General features: G+C 34.2%; 1 protein-coding gene across 1 annotated transcript in view; it reads left to right on the forward strand.

The window, feature by feature from the left end:
- Nucleotides 1-2,433: 2,433 nt before the first annotated feature.
- The window catches only part of LOC135206253 (uncharacterized), a 324,293-nt gene continuing 303,496 nt past the window's right edge, over nucleotides 2,434-23,230 (forward strand). The window contains exon 1 of the mRNA XM_064237641.1: nucleotides 2,434-3,113. The gene's annotated coding sequence lies outside the window, so the exon portion shown is untranslated. The remainder of the gene's footprint in view (nucleotides 3,114-23,230) is intronic.

A 23,230-nucleotide genomic window follows, 5' to 3' on the forward strand; every position in this document is an offset into this window, starting at 1 on the left:
CTATATTATACAAAATTAAATAGATATTTGAAAATGCCATAATTTCATGCGTCACTAACTAAACAGTGAAACAAATCTACGACGAGGGAAAACGTAAAATATATATTTTATACTTTACAAGAGTAAAATATAAATTCTTTGTATTTTACACTTACATTGCTGTGTTTTTGTTTCACCAATATTTCCATTATTATTAAAATCCTGCAGCTTAATTCATGAAATAAATAACAATCAATTTGACTGGAAAGTAATTTTTAGTAAAAAACCGGATATAAAAAATGTAATCAATAAGAATTGGATTAATTCTAAATAAAATATACAGCATATTAATACAATTATTCACATATTTATTATTAAGTAATGGAAATGAAATACATGGGATTTGGAATGATATCTAAAAATAGCTAATCTTAAAATCCTTCATTTCTCACGATGCGATATTTTAAATGTCTATACTCTAATATAACGTCCAGAAATTAATTACCACGATAGCAAGCATTAAGTCTAGATTTTATATAGCCTCTGCTCCCTTTTTAGAGCTGAGAGAGAGAGAGAGAGAGAGAGAGAGAGAGAGAGAGAGAGAGAGCTTACGGGTGAGGGGGTTGGTGATTACTTAAAATTAGTAATTAAATTAGTAAAATATATAGCATGATGAATTGGAATATAAAATTAATATTGCCGCAGATGTAAACTACGTGACTGGATGTAAATTCAACTACACACCACATTAAACATACTTACATAGAAATCTTTTAAAACTGAAATTAACAAGAAACTCTAAAAACAAAAGACTGACCTAGCAAGGTAGGTCAGCCTACAAAACCACATGAGAGATTTTGAGGATAAATGGGAAAAGCAACCTTAACAAAATGCTAGAAGCAAACTTTGTCTCCATTTAGATTCAGATCTCAAATGCGAATAATACTGGTTACAATAACTACGCAATTTGCCAAACACAGATGACCCTTTGAAAGGTGTTAATGAAAATACATTACTAGCTGGTAATAGTAAAAAACTCTTCAAAACTGGAACGCTCAAAAGTCCAACTGTGCTCGGAGGTATGACAAAGTGACGACGCATAACTCCCGTAAGATGTGAAAAGGAGGATGAGGCCCTAGTGTGACCTCTGACTTCTTACCAACAAGGGGGCGTGGCACCTCAACAGAAATTGGGTGGTGGTGCTCTGCAAAAGGCCTCCCACACAATCAAAAGACTAGATTTTTAAAAAAAAAATGGCAACGGGGGAGGGGGTGGGGTTAACAAGCTCTTTTAGAAGAGAAACACTATTTCTCCTGCTGACAAGACAGACGAACGGTGTTACAGGAAGAAACGATGAGATTAATAAGAGGACAATGGAATTTAATAACAAACCCAGTCATGCTTAATGACAAAAAATGTTGCTAAATAGATACAGATTGACGTAATTAAAGAAGGCATGAAGCAGGAAAATAATGCGATATTCTTAAGGCTAGTGGATAAATCATGGTATTTGCATGAAAATTTCTGATCATATGCAGTCAAATAATAACATCAATAAAAAAATATCTTGTGATCATATTCAGTCAAATAATAACATCAATAAAAAATATCTTAAAAGTAAAAATAACGAGAGTAGATTCAAATAGTTCCGCTAGCAGTAAGAATAATTGTATTTAAAATGAAAATATAGCGATGATCCTAACATTACAAAATAATGTTGTCAGAATAACGATGGAAAAAACGCGAAAGCAATGATCGTAGCGAAAAAAGAAACTGTATTAGCGCGGCGATCGTCATTTCTTGCTTTTTAAACATTCAAGTCCTGAAACATATTCCGTTAAATAAATGTTTTAGGTTTGCGACGAACTGAATTTATTACGTTTTTTTTTATTGGCGCATTCAATAGCTAATACAAACGTGGATTCATTGTGTATGAGTTCAGAGAGAGAGAGAGAGAGAGAGCAACGGTATAAACTTTTATGGAATGCGAATACTAGAGAACGTAGGAGAGAACACACAGCTATCAAACATATTGAGAGAGAGAGAGAGAGAGAGAGAGAGAGAGAGAGAGAGAATAAATCTTTATGGAGTACGAATATTATATATTTATAGAGCGAGAAGTGAGTTAGAGACCGAATACATGCAACCATCAAACATGATCCTGAATAAGACAGAGAGAGAGAAGGAGGAGACAGAGAGAGGAGAGACGAGAGGAGAGAGAAGAGAGCATATTTTTACGGAGTTCGAATATATTTAGAGAGTGAGAGAGAGAATACATACAACCATCAAACATTATGATCCTGAATGAGAGAAGAGAGAGAGAGAGAGAGAGAGAGAGAGCTGGGAAGTTGGAGGTTGGGGGTGGGGGAAGGTAGGGGGAGGGAGAGGGGCAGTGGGTGTTGACCGAGTGCTACATGGAATGTACAAGCAATATTGCAGGTACTTGGTGGAGAGTTAGAGCACTGTTACCTCGCCTGAGACCAGTCAGTGTGGCGGCAGGTCCAACCAGCGTCGGACGCGTCGCTCCTCACGGCGTCGAGCCGCATACTTTTCCCCTCCCGGTCGGTGACGAAGTCAAGAACGTGCATTTCGCCACCGCAGTTCCCCGACGCAGAAGGAGTCCCATAAAAATAATTGACGTTGCATTCCACGTGTTAAGAAGGGGGAACACGTTGCAGCTAAAATGACAGGGAGGGAAATTATTTCTCTAAAATTGTTTCCTTTCGAGACAGGCAACAGGTGGTGGTCGTAACTCGGTCAACGAAATTATAATTTGGACTGGAATGACCGGAAGAAAGTGACTTCATATGATATTTACAGTCAATCTTGACAAGATTTAAACTGACGATCGCAATGATTTCCAAACAATTTAATAAAGATTATGTAAACTGCACTAAATAGAAAAATTATAATTTGCTTAAATTAATATTTGCCACATAACTTATCACAAGGATAATTATGAAAACTATTAAAAATACCTAACTAAAACGAAGTTTAAATTTTGAATATAAGGATTCAAAAGAATGTTACGAAGAATGAACAATCGTGAAAACGAACGAAACCTTTTGGCAACAATCTCCTACATTAAACTTTGACGATCTCTTTGATATCCGTCAAAGAACACCTTTATACAGGTAAGTTAATTAACTTCATTCTAAAATGGAATGTTTTCTAATCTACCTTTTATGGTTTTGCTTCTTTTTTCTGAATAAAAAGATTTGGTATCACAAGTAAACTTATTATTTTTAAAAGCACATGAAAATTTCACATGAATAAATTTGGTTAATTGTTTATTTTTTTTCCACGTGGTTTTATTTCTATTTTTAATAATTTATGTCTTGATCGTCAAAAGTAATATTCTAAGCTAAAACTGTCAAAATCCTTTACGCATAAATTCTCAAACCTAATATATTTGGTTCTAAATATTCAAACATAAATCTACCCAGATTGTTCTTGACTAAAAACTATATTGTTTCGTTCTAGATAAAACATAAACAAGAATTTATTGTTTTTGTTCCCTACCACAACAACGTAAATTTAATCTTCTCTAGACCACAAAAACATATATATTATTGGACTACATAAACAACAGACTTATATTTACTATTCTAGATACTAGATCCCCTAAAAAAAAAAAAAAAAACTTACCTAAATGATTGGTTCTGACTAAGAAAAAATGAAGACTTTCATTTTTGCCTCAGATAAAAATCCAAGTTCCTTCTGTTTAGTCTATATATAAAAACAAAAAACAAGTTTATTTTAGACTAACAAAACATAGCTTCGTGATTTAAATGACAAAATAATGCAATATTACTAGGGTAGATAAAGTCAAGCGGTTATTGTTATTGCCATGTTTCTGAGAAAAAAAAACACACACATACACACACAAAAAGCATTATTTTTAGAATCGTTTTGCATGACATGTAGTATCCAGTCATGAGGTAAAACTGCGCTTGGTGTTTACGAGTTCAGAAGAAAAAGTGAAACTCGAAGAATCACAATTTTACCCGCACTGGATCATACTTTTTCTTGTTTTTATTTCTCGATGTGTAACTTTATTACCAATTTCTCTTTGCTCTTTGTTGTGTTTTACGTGCGTTCTGTTGCTTTCGTTTATTTCTTGCAATCCGTTACGCTTCCTTACTATTAACTTTTCTTCTTTTATTTTCTATAAACATGAGCATTTCACTGCGTGATTGTTTTGCTGGTGAAGTCATTCACCATTTGTTTTGTTCCATAAGAATGTATCCGCATTAAACAGAACGTACGTAAAACACAACACAGGACAAAAAGAAATTTGGTAATAAAGTTACATATCGAGAAATAAATCATGAAAAAGTAGAAGCATGATCCAATGCCGATAAAATTGTTTCTTCGAGTTTAACTTTTTCTCCTGAACTCGTAAACACCAAGCGTAGTTTTACCTCATGAAATGGACAATAATAAATTAACTTTTCTATTTGGGAATGAAAATCTTCATTTTAAAGATTATCACTGATAAGTAAACTTTTTACCTCAATGAAACAGACTTTTGTTTTTTGGTCAATGACGACAGTATAACGTAATCTCAAAAGACTTGTGATAATTATATTTGTTCTTGAAACATCTAGCAAAATTATGGGTTTAGAAGTGTTGCAATTATATCCAGGAGGATTTGGTTAACTTTAGTTTTTAGGGACTATTTGAGTTTTAAAAAATGATAATTTATCAACGTGTTTCAAGAAAACAGATTTTGAGATGAGTTTAAGCAATATTAATTTTTTCTTTAGAATAAAAAATTATATTTAAAAATCTACACACATGAATAAAGAGAAGTTCTGGTTATGTTTCGTCCAAAATCTTATGATCAGTATATTTTCATTTAAATGCAAGCTATTCCAATGTATTGTGTATTCGCAGACTCCCCCCAACCCACCCGGGGAAAGTTTATGATTTATATACACCTCATCACAAGATGTATTTAGTATTGTTTTCCCTGCGTTTTGTTAGACATTATGCTGAATATTACGCATTTCAGTGCAGCATGAAATACAGAAGGCGTAATAAATTATATCCTTGAATGCATCATAGCCTACGTGTAATGCATAATACCCTTAAATATACCACGATAAAATAGGTGTTATAAGTAACATCCAAACATGTACCAGGGGACAACACATTTATGAAATATGGATGGAGATACATAGTAGTTCAAATGACATTCTAAACAATTACTGGTGGTTGTGCTTAAGAATACATAATGGTTATAGTAGTACATACCTTTAAACGAGAGAGGAGTATTCATTGACCATTTACACATCCAGGGGGATTTTATGTGGTGTAAGTTGTTGTTATTATTATTATTATTATTATTATTATTATTATTATTATTATTATTATTATTGTTATTATCATCATTATTATTATTATTATTCTGTGAAATGAGATGATGCGAGTGTCACAATTCCATTTAAGGAGTCATGGACTTCACCTTGCAAGGCAAGACTTTAAGAATAATAACCTAATGACCGGGAGACATTTAACTTCAAGATAAATTACATGAGAAAATTTATAAAAATATTTGGTGGTCTCAAATGAATGGGAAAATAAGAACTAGGTTAAGTTAAAAAAGTTGGACAGCAGAATAAGTGAAGCATGTGAAGACGAGAGAAAACGCCCCAAAGAACATTCAATACTATGTTCCTTGTCCCGTTCTTGGTTAGATGCTTTTAGGTTAAGATGGGATTATGCTACCACGGGACTTCCCGACCAACTGAGACTCCCTACGAGTAAGCACAGGGGGTTTGGAATATGGCAGGAAGTGGCAAATTAACGCTGTATTGAATACATCAGAAGCAATAAACTTTGTTTTATTATGCACCCAGTAATACAAGAATGTTTGTAATTCCTCAGGGACCGTAAATTCTAGTGGAATATATGAAGGGTATTAACACTATGGTAAAAAACATCTGCAAGCACCATTAACAGTTGTCTGCAATAATGAGTAGTAATATATTCAGCAAGAAACACGGAATACGCTTTGAAATAGATATATAGTTAGTAATAATGAATAAGATGCATTCAAGGACAAGAACTGAGGTAGCGATCTTTCACTTCATAGAATTCATTATGCAGAGAAAGTTCCTTGCCCTTGAATGTATCTATTCATTATTGCTGACTAACTATTTCAAAACGTAGTCCATGTTTCTTGCTGAATAACTTATTTCAAATTCAGAAACGTAGTCCCGTGTTTCTTGCTGAATATACTTCAGACAAAATGGTTCCTGCAGATATGTTTTACCATAGTTTATTACCCTTCATATATTCCAATAGAAATTAAGATTCATAACGAATTGCAAACTTTCTTGTATTCCTGCTCCTACTATTCCCATATTTCTATATTTCTACTATTCGTGTTAGGCTTCAATGAGATGGGATGGTTTAAGTTACAAGAAATAATGGATGGAAACTAGGACTGAAGAGATACAACACATCCCATTGTGGGAACTTCTTTACATACAAAATATGTGACACATGGAATAAACTGCCACCAGAAGTTGTAAACAGCAACAGTGTGGAAGAGTTTAAAAGAAAGCTAGACAAAGTTATTAAGACACTGTGAATGAATAGCAAAACCTGCTCCTAGAGATAAGTGAGCACACGAAGTCTCCTCAGATGGACTAACACAGCTTTGAGACACCCTAATCCTTGTAACTTCTTGTAAGCACTAGCTATCCAAGACACACAGTCTTCTCCATCAGGTCCCGAGGAGATAGCAGCTACACTCGGGATATATATATATATATATATATATATATATATATATATATATATATATATATATATATATATATATATATATATATATATATACATATATATATATATATACTATAAGTATGTATGTATGTATAGCATAACTAAAGACGTAGGTTGGTGTCGAATCTTGGTCATTCGTTTTACTCTTTCTCCTTTGAATGGTTTGGTGAGCACTGGGACTTTTTTACTGTAACCTTTTTAAGTTATGTTATTTTTTTATTCTTTTTAATAATAACTTTTTTCTTTTAAATTTATTTTTAGAATAGTTTTTGTAAATTTCAACGATTTTTATGTTATATTTACAGACTGAAGATGCACAGAGAACATGTGCGAAACGTTTCGTTTTAATAAACTAAGGCCTTGTTGATGTGTTTTATGGGCCCTGCTGTATGCCTTTTCATATCTTCACCTGGAATCCATATATATATATATATGTATATATATATATATATATATATATATATATATATATATATATATATATATATATATATATATATATATGCAGACGTCTATACACACACACACACACACACACACACACACACACATATATATATATATATATATATATAATATATATATATATATATATATATATATATATATAATAACCTGTTGTCGATCATCAGCTCCTCCTGCCCCTCCAGTAGTCTTCTTGATCCCAAGGAAGGGCAGGAGGAGCTGAAGATCAATGGGCAGGTCAGTGCATCGGTACCTCGTGAAGACGACTTTGTGTCCTGGAAACTAGTACTACTCGGTAAATTGTTCTTTGGAAATTAAAGATGCTGTAACTTAAACCATCCAGTCTCATAGAAGATTTATACGAGTAGCAGGTATATATATATATATATATATATATATATATATATATATATATATATATATCGAGCTACAATGTCCTTTAATATCTAATTCGCTCTCCCGGCTCTACCGGAATTAATTAATATATTTTCATATATGCTTAACCGAAGGGGAATTTTTTCTCGATAATAGATTTGCCTGGACCAGGGCGCGAACCTATGGATCCTTTCAAACCCAGGAACGTCAGTGAAGCTTTACCTACTACACTGACGTTCCTGGGTTTGAAAGGATCCATAGGTTCGCGCCCTGGTCCAAGCAAATCTATTATCGAGAAAAAATTCCCCTTCGGTTAAGCATATATGAAAATATATTAATTCCGAGGTAGAGCGAATTAGATATTAAAGGACATTGTAGCTCGATATATGTATATGAATCACGGAAATGTGATATGACTTATATATATATATATATATATACTATATATATATATATATATATATATATATATATAATGTAGTGAAATTGTGTGGCTATTTTGTTATATGTCTATAGATATATATATATATATATATATATCTATATATATATATATATATATATATAGATATCTATATTATCTCTCTCTAAAATATATATGTTATATATATACAGATATCATACTATATATATATCATAGATATATATACATATATATATATATAATATATATATATATATATATCTATATATATATTATAGATATATATATAAGATATAATATGTATATATATACACATATATATATATATGATATATATGTGTGTTTGTGTGTGTGTGTATGTGTGCAGCACCTCTCTCAGGCTCAACTTTTGAGAGACAACGGCAGCTATCCAGGTTCACTGCAGTTCCATTGTACTATGCTGACAGTCTGTTAATTATGTAATTGGTAGTTGGATGACAATGGGTGTCTCATTCACAATAAAAAGGGCACAGGGATTTCAACATCATCCGATATGCTTGATGAAACCCTGAAGGCTAACAACTATTCGTCACCTTCGTATAAAAGCAAAAAAGCTCATGATGAAAAATAATATTAACGTTATATATATATATATATATATATATATATATATATATATATATATATATATATATATATATATATATATAATATGACGTTCACTTATCATTATTCCTCAGTTTGAGGTGCAGGTTTTTCCTTCTGCTCCCAATAAAATTTTATGAGAAATTCCTCTTTCACTCCCAGTCAAATTTGCGAGGAACGAGGCTGTCATTTGCATTTACGAAATCAAAGATAAGCTAATGATGTGGAAATCTCTTTCTTTTTCTGGGAAATACATGAAAAATGGCGCTGTCATTTTCACTTGTCAAATTAAGCCTAAGCAGTAGATACGAAAATTTCTCTCTCTCTCTCTCTCTCTCTCTCTCTCTCTCTCTCTCTCTCGCTCTCTCTCTCTCCAGAAAATATTCAGGGCATAATTTTTAATGCTCCTTGGACTCACTATACCGTAGATAATACTACAGATTGATTGTATTAATAAAACATAGCTCTACAATAAAAAAAAATTCTCGTGAGCTACAAGAAGAGAGTGGACTAATGTTGCAAATACTTATAAAATAGTTCTTGAATGAACTGACTAATGTGAAGATGGTCAAGCTTTAGAAAAATAAAATTTAAAAAAATCGATGTGGAGGCACTCTTAGTTAGCCATGGCATTTGAAGGCTTTGGAAATGTCATGGAGAATATTTTAAAATTCACAACGTGAAATGTTAGTAAACATGAAACCTTTAAATAAAATTAGTATAATAACAAAAATTTAAGCGTAACTAATTTCGTGAATGTTCGCGAATAAACATTTATGTATATAGTACATTTATCTCTTTTGGATAATTTGGCTCATGGTGGTAGGTTTCTGTTTCCTAATATTAGCAGTTATGACATGGACCATCGACAGAATGATGGTCTCTTGTTTGTCACTTTTTCACAAGTTTTAACAGAACTCTTTCATATTCTCAACTGATTCCTGATCCCCATTGCCTGCCGAGGGCAACCAGAGTCGCTGATCAGCACCACCTGTATGCAATAAACGTGCCTTGCTGTCGAACTTCTCAGCTCCAGAGAACCTTTATTCCCCACACCGTTGGACTATGGAACAGCTTCCCAGAGGATGCCGTGAAATTGAAACTTCAAAAGTTCAAGCGAAGATGCAATGCATGGCTTCCTAATACTAATCTCCTTGCATTTCAATACTTTTTTTATCTCTATTAATTAATTCAATTTTTTTCCTTAATAAGTGATAGCTATTCTTTCTGTATTTCCCTTTACCTCCTCTTACTTCTCCCTGATGAATACCATATCTTTGGAAGCTTGAACGTCAAGTCAATGAATAGGGTTCATCTTCGGAATATAATAATAATAATAATGCGCACACTCTCTCTGAGCAAGCATGTACGTACATATACATACATACATACATACATACATACATACATACATACATACATACATACATACCATACATACATACAACATACATACCATACATACATACATACTAAACATACATACATACACCTACATCATACATACATCATACATACATACATACATATATATATATATATATATAATATATATATATATATATATATATATATATATATTCCTCCGTGGCATTCCTCCGTGGCATTACCTTTATTTATACATAGCATCACGTTTTATATATTATATATATATATATATATATATATATATATATTATATATATATATATATATGTGTACTATGTGATCCACAGTTGTGTAAATATTAATATTACACACATATGTGTATATATGAATAACTTGACCACACACACATTATATATATATATATATATATATATATATATAGACACATGCATATACATGCATGTATGTATGTATGTATGTATGGAATGACTGCTATCTCTAGTATGTATGAAAATATCAACCTGGAAAGAAATAGATAAATAGAATCCACAATTTACAAAATATAGGAAAAAATTCAGTACAATGCACAACAGCAACTTTAGGACACTTTATTCCATGGATTAACGAAGTGAATTTACGGCCTCATACATTAATACAAATGAGTAACCCAAGAATACAAGATTAGCGAATAATTTCACCAGGCTCTCATACATTCAGAATGTCGGGAAAAATGTATGAGAATAATTCTCATTTTCAGTGTACACAGACGATGAAAGGGTTTTATCTTTTTCTGCGCGTTAAATATATAGGAAGCCAAGCTTACATTTCCATTTGACTAATTACAGGTGAGTCATGAAAGAAAATCTCTTTTTCACTCCTTTATTCAAGCGGGAGAATGTGTAAAAACATTCGAGCCATCTCTTTCATTCAAGAAGTCAGTTACGTAGGAAGAAGAAGAAGAAGAAGAAAAAAAAACAAGAGTATCTACATGGGTGAAAAAAGGCAACATTTCCATTCAACAAATCACGGCTCATCGTTTCCACAAAAATATGTGGATCTCTGACTTTCTCTCTCCAGAAATATAAACATATAATCGCGCACGTCGATTAGCCTTCGTGTTTGTTTTTTTCTCAAATGTTTGCTGTTTAAGCAGTTACAGCAGGAATATGGCAACCCCATCGCCCATCTCTGGAAGGTGCAATCTGCCCCAGGATGCGATCTGTGGTTGAGCGGTGCTGAACTAGGCTCACATTTGCCGCGCACCAGTTCACCCGTACCTTTCTGCTGCTACCTCATCCACAAGAAAAAAAAGCTATATATATATATATATATATATATATATATATATATATATAATATATATATATATATATATATGCCTATGAAGACTATCTGTTTGTCTATCTGTTTATAATATATATACATATACACACACACACCACACACACATACTATATCATAGATATATATATATATATATACTATATATATAATATTATGAAACAGATAGACAAACAGATAGTCTTCAAAGGCATTTACTTCCATATGGAAGGGGTGCTACTACAGTGGTACAGCCTTCTTGTTTCTCAAAAGTCTGTAAGGAGGAGACTGCTAGCCACGCCCTTTTTCTAGATCCCAGCAGACACCACTAGCTGTCGGGTGGACTGGTGGGCGGTAGGCCCAGGAATGATCCACGAGTCTAACAAACGTAACTGAATACTGCACCACTGTGGTGGGGATGACATCCCTAAGCCATCAAGACCGTACCGTTTCAACACAACTAACAAACTGTCTAGCGACTTAGTGAGTGAGAATTTTGTCGGTCTTCTCTCTAAACAGAAGAATTATTTGTATTTTTCACCAAGGAATTGTTCTCCATCACATTAGGCTAACCGCCTTTTTAAAAATAATTTTCGTCGTACCTGTACATTGCTTACACACAACTTGTTAATTTCATATAAACTACACGACAATTCATCCCACACAACTTTTTAATTTCAATTAAACTACACGACAATTCATCCCACACAACTTTTTAATTTCAATTAAACATCCCAGACAATTCATGCGAACTGTTTCCAAAATTTTCAATCATTTGCATTCGACATCCATACGTAATTTCCTTACAGAGGAGTTGGGTCAACAATCCTTTCGTCCATTGTATCCTTTACATCTATAGACCTACCTCTTATCTTCAAACCCTTTACAGAATTCTTGTTAATTCCCTGGCTATTCTGTGATTCACACCTGTTTATCCCCTTTTTAAATCCTAGTATACGCCATTGCATTTACTCTTAAATATCTACACGTTAGTTGGGTGGCAGACGATTTCATATCTGTCGCAGCAGTGGCTCCATTCTTCAGCTGCCTTGATAGATCTTACTTACTATGGTGGTTTCATCTACACGTGTCTGGAAAACACATAGCAACCCCCTGTCTCCTTGGCTAGATGTGCACTTTCAATGCTTAATTGTGAATGTTGTCGGTCTGGATGAAGGACAATAGCAATTCAATTCTATTAATATGATCAATTCTCATGCACCCCATGAGTAGTAATGCTCTATTCAGCCATTCATTCATCTACCGTTACAACTCTGGCCTTACAAGCATCCACATTACACTTTCTAACCTTGCTAATTAAAACCTTTAAAAGTAAGTCACCTGCTCGGTTGTTTCTATTCATTATTGAGAAACAACTCTGTATCGTCTGAACTCTGAACTCTAGTTATAACTATCCCATCTCACATCTTGCATCTGCATTCTCTGTTCTCTCCCTCACTTCTCTCATCCATTGTCTAAAACAAGGATGTGCATTAAACCCTCTTTAAGTGATTTTCAACAAATCACTTTCACCATTACACATTGGACATACTATCCAAATTTCACCATCAATCTATCATGAATTATTTCTAGATGTATGTGTAAGCTAGAATGCTTCATCCTTTTACTTAACAGTTGTTCACACTACTGTTCAAAAGGGCACAGTCCTCCTACGACTCTCTATCTCCTTTGTCATTTACCCGTACCGCTCTTATTTTCTGTCAATCGTTTTATCATTCGTTTTTAATCAAAACCCATATCACAGATGTTGCTTCAATCATTCTTACAACTACCTGTCACTTTTCCGCGAAGTAAAAATTCATGACATCCATTTTATTGGAACCTATCTCCATCCCTTTTGCAACTGCAATCTCATCAGATCCTAGTGCCTCTCCATTCTTTAGCCTTTCAGCTACCATCATAGCATACAGATATGCATACACACTAGCACACACACATATATATGTATATATGAATTTCCTTACATCACCGTGATTCATATACATGCATCAAGCTACAAATGTCCTTTAATATCCAATTCGCTCTACCTCGGAATTAATATATTTTCATATAACTGAAGGGGAATTTTTAGGTGATAATAATTTCGTCCTCATGGGTTCGAACCAGCGCCCACCGGATAGAGGAGAAATTAGGACTTCAGTGAGGTTATCGACTCAGCCAACGAGTGAGGGGTATTATGATAACCGATTCCGACATTACAAACCACTGTCGAACTCAGGTATTTGTAATTAGAATCGATATCCAAGCCCCTCTGCCATGTTCACAAAGGCGAACGTTTACCTCACGTAGCCATATGAATTTTATTCACATCACCGTTGGCCGAGTTTGATAACATTACTGAAGTACTGATTTCTCCTCTGCCCGCTGGGCGCTGGTTCGAACCCACGAGGAGGGGAAATTAATATCACCTAAAAAAAAAATTCCCCTTCGGTTAACATATATGAAAATACATTAATTCCGAGGTAAAGCGAATTGGATATTAAGGGACATTTGTAGCTTGATGCATAAGTACACACACACACACACACACACATATATATATATTTATATATATATATATATATATATACTATATATATATATATATATACATTGTTTGTGTGTACAGAGAGAGAGAGAGAGAGAGAGAGAGAGAGAGAGAGAGAGAGAGAGAGAGAGAGAGTATTTCAGGCGGCTAAAGGTCATTAATCGACCCGCTCTTGGCAGGTGTTTCGGAAAGTTGTTAGACTCAAGCTATTCTCCAAACTGGCTAAGACTACCGCAGTTCTACTAACCACCCGATATACTTATACAAATATATATTCTATGTGTGTGATTATAATTACTTAAACCACGTGGTTCGCTTATCACACATTACCACAAGTGAAAACTGAAAAACGTGGTGTAACTCCTGACCGGTTTCGAAATCTCGTACCTTATTTTTCAACAGCGGTAATGTGTGATATACATGCATTACATACATACATATTATATATATATATATAATATATATATATAAATATATATATATGTGTGTGTGTGTGTGTGTGTGTGTGGGTGCATATAGTACAACTGTTATTCCTTCTGCTTCTTGTTAGCCGTTTGTCATTCTAACTTTCACAGTTTCTTCTGCTGTATAGATACTCCTCTTTACACAATATTACAAGCTCATCTGGATTGTTTCATAAAAGAGAATATTCTTAACATTTTCTATGTCATAAACTGTATATAATACGTTATTTTACTTCTTTCATGGGTTTTTAAGGCATGCGATTTTTATTAAACCTCCCCTTCGAAAGTTTAATATTGCTTTTAATATCTCCATGATTTACATATTCTATTTTACTACAATTACCTCAGCTATTTTGGTCTGCCAACTGTCATTTCGCAAACATCTATCTTTTCAAATGATTATTCTAAGCAAAGGAATATTTAATGTCATTGTGCAGTTATATATAATATATGTTGCTCTCTATTTTACTGTTGAAGATTTTGTGATGGTCAATCGTGTAATCTCTCACCTGTACGCCATCTTTGTTACACATAAATAATTAAATGAATCAAGTAAGTAATTAATTCAATATTAAAAGTAATATTTTCTGTGAATTTTTTATTTGCTTCTTTCCCACCCATTATTCCTTTAAGGTCTGCTGCCATTGTCTAAATACTATACATTTATGCTAAAATTTTACTAGCCCTATTCCCTTATCCAACATATAGCCACGGAAGCTGGTGTCATTAGTGTCTGACTGATCTTTGTGGTCAATAATTCAGGTAGTGACCTGATCTAACTAAAAGTGCTAAAAATCTAACATATGTTCTTAATTCATTAAATATGTTTCCTTTGTATATATTTTTTTTAAATCTGACAAAGTATAATATTTCACTCTTTCCAACCTCATTTTCCTCCTTAATTTTTCTATTGTTTAATCCTTTCTTAAGAGTCAAACGTCAATTTTTTTTTGCATAGATATACTTCAAATAGCCTAGCATTATTTGTCAGTGGTTAAACTTCCCGCATCTTCTGATAATTTCCACAAATAACAATATTTTTCTATCTTCGAAACTAGCCAGACATCTCGTTTCACAAAGTACAATGCTTTACTCTATTTTTTTTTTCTTGGATTGTGTTTTTAATTTCTCCGAATGATACCAACTTTTCTTTTAAGATTCGACCCGATCAAAACTTTATGCTGATTTCTTGAACTTTTCAAAGCGGAAGACGTAATAATTTATAATTTGATCTCTGGGCAGTCTACACATACCTAATACGCTTTTAGTTCGAAATTACATGATGTGTTGTAATAATTATCAGTAACATTGTGAATAGTAACAGCCTGATAATGTTCATACAATGATGTTCATAAAATACGCTTGATACCAGGATATTAATCAACCCAATAACTTTTTCTATTTCATTGTTATTAATATCAGTAATGGCAGAATTATAATAACAGGAATAACATATGAAATATAAGCAATATAATTACTATCAACGTTTTTGATTAAATGTAAACCGGTGTACAGGCAGAAACTAATTTCATATATCTATGTAATACGTAATTGTAATAACCACAATGCCCTCTTAACCTCTCGATTTCTTCTTACTTTTTGGGTGCGCATGTCACTACAAAGCCCGTGATTCCAATGGAAAGAGAATGAAGCAAATCTGACGTCCGTGGCAGAATTAGAACCCGCTTCCGGAGTATCAGAAAGAGGTCGCGTCAGCCATCTGACCACGAAAGGATTAAAAGTCTATTGCCACTTATACATAAATACACCTATCGAATTCCGGTATACATGTGTTAAGAGCTGCAACAGGCCCATCTTCATCATCGTGGCAATGTATGTGATATGCCATTATCGATTACCTTTTAATGTATTTTTCATAAATGACTTTTAAAATCAAACACCACCACATTAGCTTGATCCTAAAATTAAAAATATACTATATTTTTTTAATATGTGACTCGATATATTGAATGTTTTCCACCTGATCTTTATTTATCATCCTGCAACTGACTAGTGCCCAAAAATAAGAAGGATAAAGCCAGTACATAATAAGCATTTAATTCCCCATAAAATCAAGACATAAACCTGATATATCTTTTCACGACAAAAGATACCAGAGTCAAAAGAATATCCTTCGCGAAAACATATAAAATGTTCACATGAGCACGCGACCTTTTTACTTCTCCATTCACAAAGGTCCATTATACGGTCTCATTTATAAACAAGCAGACTAAAAATATTGGTATGGCAATAAATGTGCCCCAACGGACCCATTTTTCTTTGACAGAATTCCTATTGATGCAATATTCAAGAAGACACTCATGGTTCTCACAAAGGTTGATAGCACATAGTATATCTGAAATCCATCACTCGTACAGCAACAGATATGACAGTGTAAACTTGACAGACAAGCGGCGGACAGACACAGACAGACAGGCAGACGGACAAAGAGACACATTGGATGATCTCTCTTCATGGATACAAGCAGACAAACAAATAAACGGTCAGTAGTCATTATTATATTTTTTCATTTGTGAATAAAATTCCTTAGTTTAGGACCAGTTTCATGACTAGATAAGTTTAACAATCACACGGACACACAGACGGACAAATAAAAACGATCTACCCTCGTCCACGTCTATCCAAAAATGTCTATCTTTGTACCAAGTTTGACTTAAAACCCTTCAACTGTGTACGAGAAGTTGCGCTGACAAGGCAAGCGTGACAGAAACACTGACGGACGTACAGACAAAGATACAGACAAACAAACGGAAGAAAATGTTATCGCGTCCCAGATGTTATCAATAGGAGACTAATAAGCAAATCCATGGCAAACAACTCATACTCACACGGTAATTTTAGTGCCCACAGGCATGCAAGAGCGTATCACACTACCATTCACAAAGAACATTACGATGATTTATTCGTAAATAAAAACAGAATCTTGTTGTACCCAACTTGAACATTAAGATATCCTATTCCTTAACATCCACGGACACTCATTACAATATTCCATGGGTAAGTAGACACAATTATTCTCGAGAGAGAATACTTAATATCTTCAAAAGGACATCACGATATTCAGTTCGTAAACTGACGCGAATATTCAATAAAGATTTCTTACGTAGAGGTATAAACTAATATAGAACATGAAGCTATAGACTGTAGACTACTGTGCTCAAGTAGATGCCTTAACAACCACGTTTATATTACAGAGCATTCCTGGTCCATTCGCTAAAGTCCATCAAGTCACCCTTTCTTAGGTAAACAAATATTCAAGTTTACTCATCACTGAATACTGCGGTATTATTACTGCGCAGTGTAAATGTGAATCCCCTTTGCGCTTTGTTAAACAAAGGTTGTCTTACAACTGAAGACCTTGACTATTGTGTATTTGACCAAGTTATCTTCATTACTAATCCCTAAAATTTTAGATTTAATACGAACATAAGCGCAAGTACACACACACACACATGACAATATGTGCGTGTTCATGTACTGTATATACTAAACATTATGGATACGGATTCTAGTTATAATAACAACCATAAATGAATATCTAAGGTAATGATTTAAGCTATAATCTACGCAAAAATATTCTTAACCCTAGTTGTTTATTTATTTATTATTTTTTTTTTTAGAACTGTCCCTGTCAGGACCGTCATCGTTCTAATTCTTAGTTCTCCTCATCTTCTATTCAACATCTTTCCAGAGTTGTAATTCCTAAAACATCCGAGATTTTAAAATTATTTTCGGCATTTTCCCTATTCTGACTTCTATCATTTTTCACTCGAAAGTCTCCCAGAATTCTTAACCAACTCTTTCGAAGTTTTCATTCATTTTCTTTCAATCTTTTTATTCCGGTTCTTTCTACATTCAAATTCAGAGCTCGTCATGAGTTCTCCGAGACATTCTTAATCCCAGTTCTTCCATTGTTCTAATTCCTAGTTCTTGGAACGTCTCAGTTCCTTGCTTTTTTTTTCTTTTTTTTACGCTGTTTTCACAGTAAGTTTTAATTCTCTGTTCTTTCAACTTTCAAATGTCTTGTCTTCCAACCGTCTAAATCTTAGTTCTTTCAATAAACTAATTCCTTGGTCCTTTACCATTCGCATTCCTTATTCTTTCAAAGTTCGAATTCCAAGCTCTTCCAATGTTAGGATTTCCTGTTCTTCCAACATTTCTAACTCTTCATTTATCTAGTTATGCTACCGTTCTTATACCAGATTCTTCCGTTATTCTATTAAATGGATCTTCTCGTTAAATTGGAATAACTAGATCTTGTAACAAGCGATCCGATTTCGATTGAATTTGTCCCCTTTACATTCTGATAACTATATCCTCGACAGACGGTATGATTTTTTTTTTCTGATAACTATCTCTTCTTACAGACCATCTGCTTTTAATTCTTTTAACATTTCGATGCCCTGCTCCTTCGACAATAGATCCGATTTCATTTTTTTCCTTTTTACTTCTAACTATATCTTCTTACAGACGATCTAGCTGTCTTTTTCCTTTAACGGTTCTATCTAGGTCTTTCGACAGACGATCCCAATGTTTCGTTTTTTTAACATTCCGATAGCTAGACCTTCCTATCTTTCAACCAGCGCTCTAATAACTAAACCTTCCGTCGGAGGATCCGATTTTATATTTTTTAACGTTTCCATCTAGATCCTCCAACAAACGACCTTATTTCTCGTTTTTTAACGTTCTAAGAAATATATCTTCCGAAAGACGTTCCAATTTAGTATTTATAAACGTTCCGATGGCTAAACCTTCGTGCGGACAATCCGGTTTTGTCCTTTTCCTAACGTTCTAATAATCAGACCTTCCTACGGACGATCCTATTTCGATCTTGCGACAGACGATCCGATTTCCCATTTGTTTCAACTATATCTTCAGACAGACGATCCAATTTCTTCTTTTTTAACATTCCGACAGCGATACCTTCCCACAGACGATCCGATTTTTTTTATATTTATTTGTTAATTTTTTTTTAACGTTTGCATTAACATCTTCAGACAAACGATCTGATTTCTTCATTTTCAACGTTCACATGTCTTGTCTATCTTGAGCCATACGATCCAATTTCGTAATTTCAACGTTCCGATAGCTAGACCCTCTGACCTACGGTCCGATTCCGTTTCTTTCCAACGTTCTCATTCACAATTCTTCCGATGTTCTAATTCCCAATTCCTCCGGAATTCTCATTCCCACGCTCTTCCAGCTGACTTCACCGGCCTCCCACCAGCCGCGGGAACAACATCAACATTTAAATGGAGTTCCCAAATAGGCATTACATTTTCATTGGCCTCTCAGAAATATATGACGCTATACCTATTATGCCTGACTGAAATATCCACTGAAATATTCAGATGCTGCCTTCGGTGTCAATCTTCCCTGTTGACACTGGTCTTCCCTATTATGGTTTCGAGCGTAAATATTCCTCACCTTTCTTTTTTTTTTGTGGAGGATGTTTCGCTTAATCATCTGTGGAAATAAACGAAGTGTTTTAATTTTTTTTTTTTGTACGGGATGTTTACCTCAATCATCTGTGGAAATAAACGAAATGTTTTAATTTTTTTTTTTGTACGGGATGTTTACCCCAATCATCTGTGGAAATAAATCTAATTTTTTTCTGATTTTTTTTTTTTTGCTTCATCATCCGTGGAAATAAATGTAATCTTTACTATATATTTTTTTAGGGGAGGGGAGAAAATATTTCGCCTAATCAAAAGGTTTGCTTAGTCATCCGTGGAAATAGTCCTCGTTTTTTTTTTTGGGTGGGTGGGGGGGGGGGGGGGGAATGTTTCGCATAATCACCCCTGGTACTTTGGATGATTACTTATTCAGGAACATACGTAGGTAGATGGTATTCATTTGTGTTTATACTTAACTTTTGTTTGATGCAGCTTTACGCTCATTTAGTATTTTCTTACGTATTTTAGTTGAGGTTATTTTAATTTTATGGAACCTTTTTATTTAGACTTATGAGTGGTCTAGACTCTGAAACCTTGATTTGCAAGACATTGTTCAATTAATGTACTTTCATATGAATATGTGCTAATAATATTATCATTATTAACAATAATATTAATACTACTTATCATTACTGTTATTATGACAACACTACCTAGTTTTGTAGTTTTAAACGCGTATATCATGAATCTTCTTTGGACAGAAATGAACATTCACTACAGTCATAACGAAGACCTCAAGGCAAAATTATCTACTAAATTCCACCAATAAAATAGTAGACAATAAAAAAATAAAAAATACGCAAGTGTTTTTGGCACAATCGGGTTTTCTGTAACGCGTATATAATGCTGTATGAAACTCTCAGCCGCAGCCCGTGAAACTTTTAGCCATGGTCCGGTGGTGGCTCTTTATTGTTGGGACCCATAGCGGTGCCGGATGCACGTTAATGGCTAACTTTAACCTTTAATCAAATAAAAACTACTGAGGCTAGGGAGCTGCAATTTGGCATGTTTGATGATTGAAGGGTGGATGATCAACATACCAATTTGCAGCCCTCTAGCCTCAGTAGTTTTTAAGATCCGAGGGCGGACAGAAAAAGTGCGGACGGACAGACAAATAGCAATCTCAATAGTTCTCTTTTACAGAAAAATGAGAACCACAGTACAATAATAAAACATGGAATCCAAAATTAACACCGACCCTTAAAACCTATACCACTCCGGAGTAACAATGAGGTCGAGATTTAAGAGTCAAATCCCACAAGTAAACATTTCACGTTAACTCCCACGTTAACTCCGAAGTACAACAATGGGCACTCTAACTCACTATTAATCATTGTGAAGTAAAGTAAATAACTAAAAACAGATCAGTTACTAAAAGCTTCTATCAAAAACACTACTAGTCACAGATTTACTTCGTATCTCATGAACACCATATTCTTTGGAAGTTTGAGTTTCAATTCAATAGGGTTCATCTTCTGAACAACAACAACAACAACAACAATAATAATAATTAATAATAATAATAATAATAATAATAATAATAATAATAATAATTGCTCACTATAATTCAAAACTAAGTCAAGCGTATCAAAAAGGAGTTAAAACTGCGCACAACAATTCATAGCAGAAGATTAAGAACAGTATATCGTAACTGCGAACACCAACAAACCTAAGACACAGCGCAATGGGAATTTGTTGACAACAGAAAATGATGAGCTAAATCGTAAAGTAATATAGAATATAACAGAATATACAATTTAGGCCCAATGCCAAACGCTGTAACCTATGAGGTCATTCAGTGCTGAAAGAAAAGCCGAGAGCAAGAGGTTGTGAAGGTGTAACAGGAGGAAAACCTCGCAGTTGCACTATAAAAAAGTTCTTAGAAGAAGGTGGAGAGTAAAATGAAAGAAAGTGGAAGGTGGAAGGTGGTACAGTAAAAGGAATAAAAGGAGTTACAGCTTAGGGCCGAAGGGACGCTGCAAAGAACCTTAAGAAATGCCTACAGTGCACCGCACATGAGGTGCACTGACGGCACTAACCCCGTATGGGTGCATAGTAATGTACAGGTGAAAAAGACACAGATAAGCAGTGAAGTGACTTATAAGATTTAAGGTCAATCGGGCACAAATAAATCTTTCAGAAAACGGAAAACGAATTCATACACAAATTATCCGTAAACAGAAATGCATTCGTATTCGAATATAACATTGAGTAAATAGAAGCAAATACGAACAGAAATCAATCATACAGTAAACAGACGTGAATTCGAATATAATGTAGATGGACGCGAATTCAAATATAAAGTGAATAAGATATGAACTCAAATATAAGTCGCCAATGAAATAGACACGAGTGAATTCCGATGTAACTAAACCGTCAGCATTATGTACCAAGAACTAAACCAAACACAAGCAAATACGGACACAACCAAACCGTAACACAAATAAAAGGATATTCGGACACGGCAGTAGAGTCAATGAAATGGATTCCGGACGCAGAATCGGACACAATTTCTCGTCCATCCGGGAGAACAAGCGAAAATCTAATTAAGATGACCCCCTCCGGTGCATTTGTACCAAGAGTCGACAGTGAACATGATGTAATTAAAAATCATTCGGAACTTTGCATTTTATTCATTTCATCCCATGTATATGTATCCGTTCATTAATGTTGCTCTGTATCTATGTATCGATTTAATATTTTGACTATGATTTGCTCAAGTACTCCTGCGTTTTAATTAATGACTAGAATAGCATATTAAGTAATCGATTCAATGTTTATTGCTTCATTATTTATTAATTAACTGTTGAAGTTTGCTTGTATGAACACCCCCTTCCATCTAATATATTACGGTCAGATCTACCCAGAGAGGTTGGTTCTGTACGAGTGTCTTCCACTCCACCAAACTGCGCCATACACCCCCTCCCCCCACCCACAAACGCTTTTTTTTTTTTTTTTTTTTTTTTTTTCTTTTTTTTTTTTTTTTTTTTTTTTTTTTTTTTTTCTTACTAAGCCCCCGTAGGGAACAGTTCCGCCAGCGCACCTCACGCAGTAGAGTGTAGGCATTACTTAGGTACTTTGCAGCGTCCTTTCGGCCACTAGCTGCAATCCTTTCCATTCCCTTTACTGTACCTCCGTTCATATTCTCTTTCTTCCGTCGTACTGTCCAACCACTCTCAATAGTTGTTTCATAGCGAAACTGCAAGATTTTTCTCCTGACCTCTGAAACCTTTCTACTTTCAATTTTAGCACTGAATGACCTCGTAGGTCTCAGTTCCTGGACTTTGGCCTGAATTTCATATTCTATTGCATTTCATTTCAAGAAACCCGAAATCAGGTCACTTTGGAACCTTGTCTCCGCAATAATATCTGTATTTCATCTTTTATG

Source organism: Macrobrachium nipponense, chromosome 29 (assembly GCF_015104395.2).
Source record: "Macrobrachium nipponense isolate FS-2020 chromosome 29, ASM1510439v2, whole genome shotgun sequence".
In the NCBI taxonomy this organism is placed as follows: Eukaryota; Metazoa; Arthropoda; class Malacostraca; order Decapoda; family Palaemonidae; genus Macrobrachium; species Macrobrachium nipponense.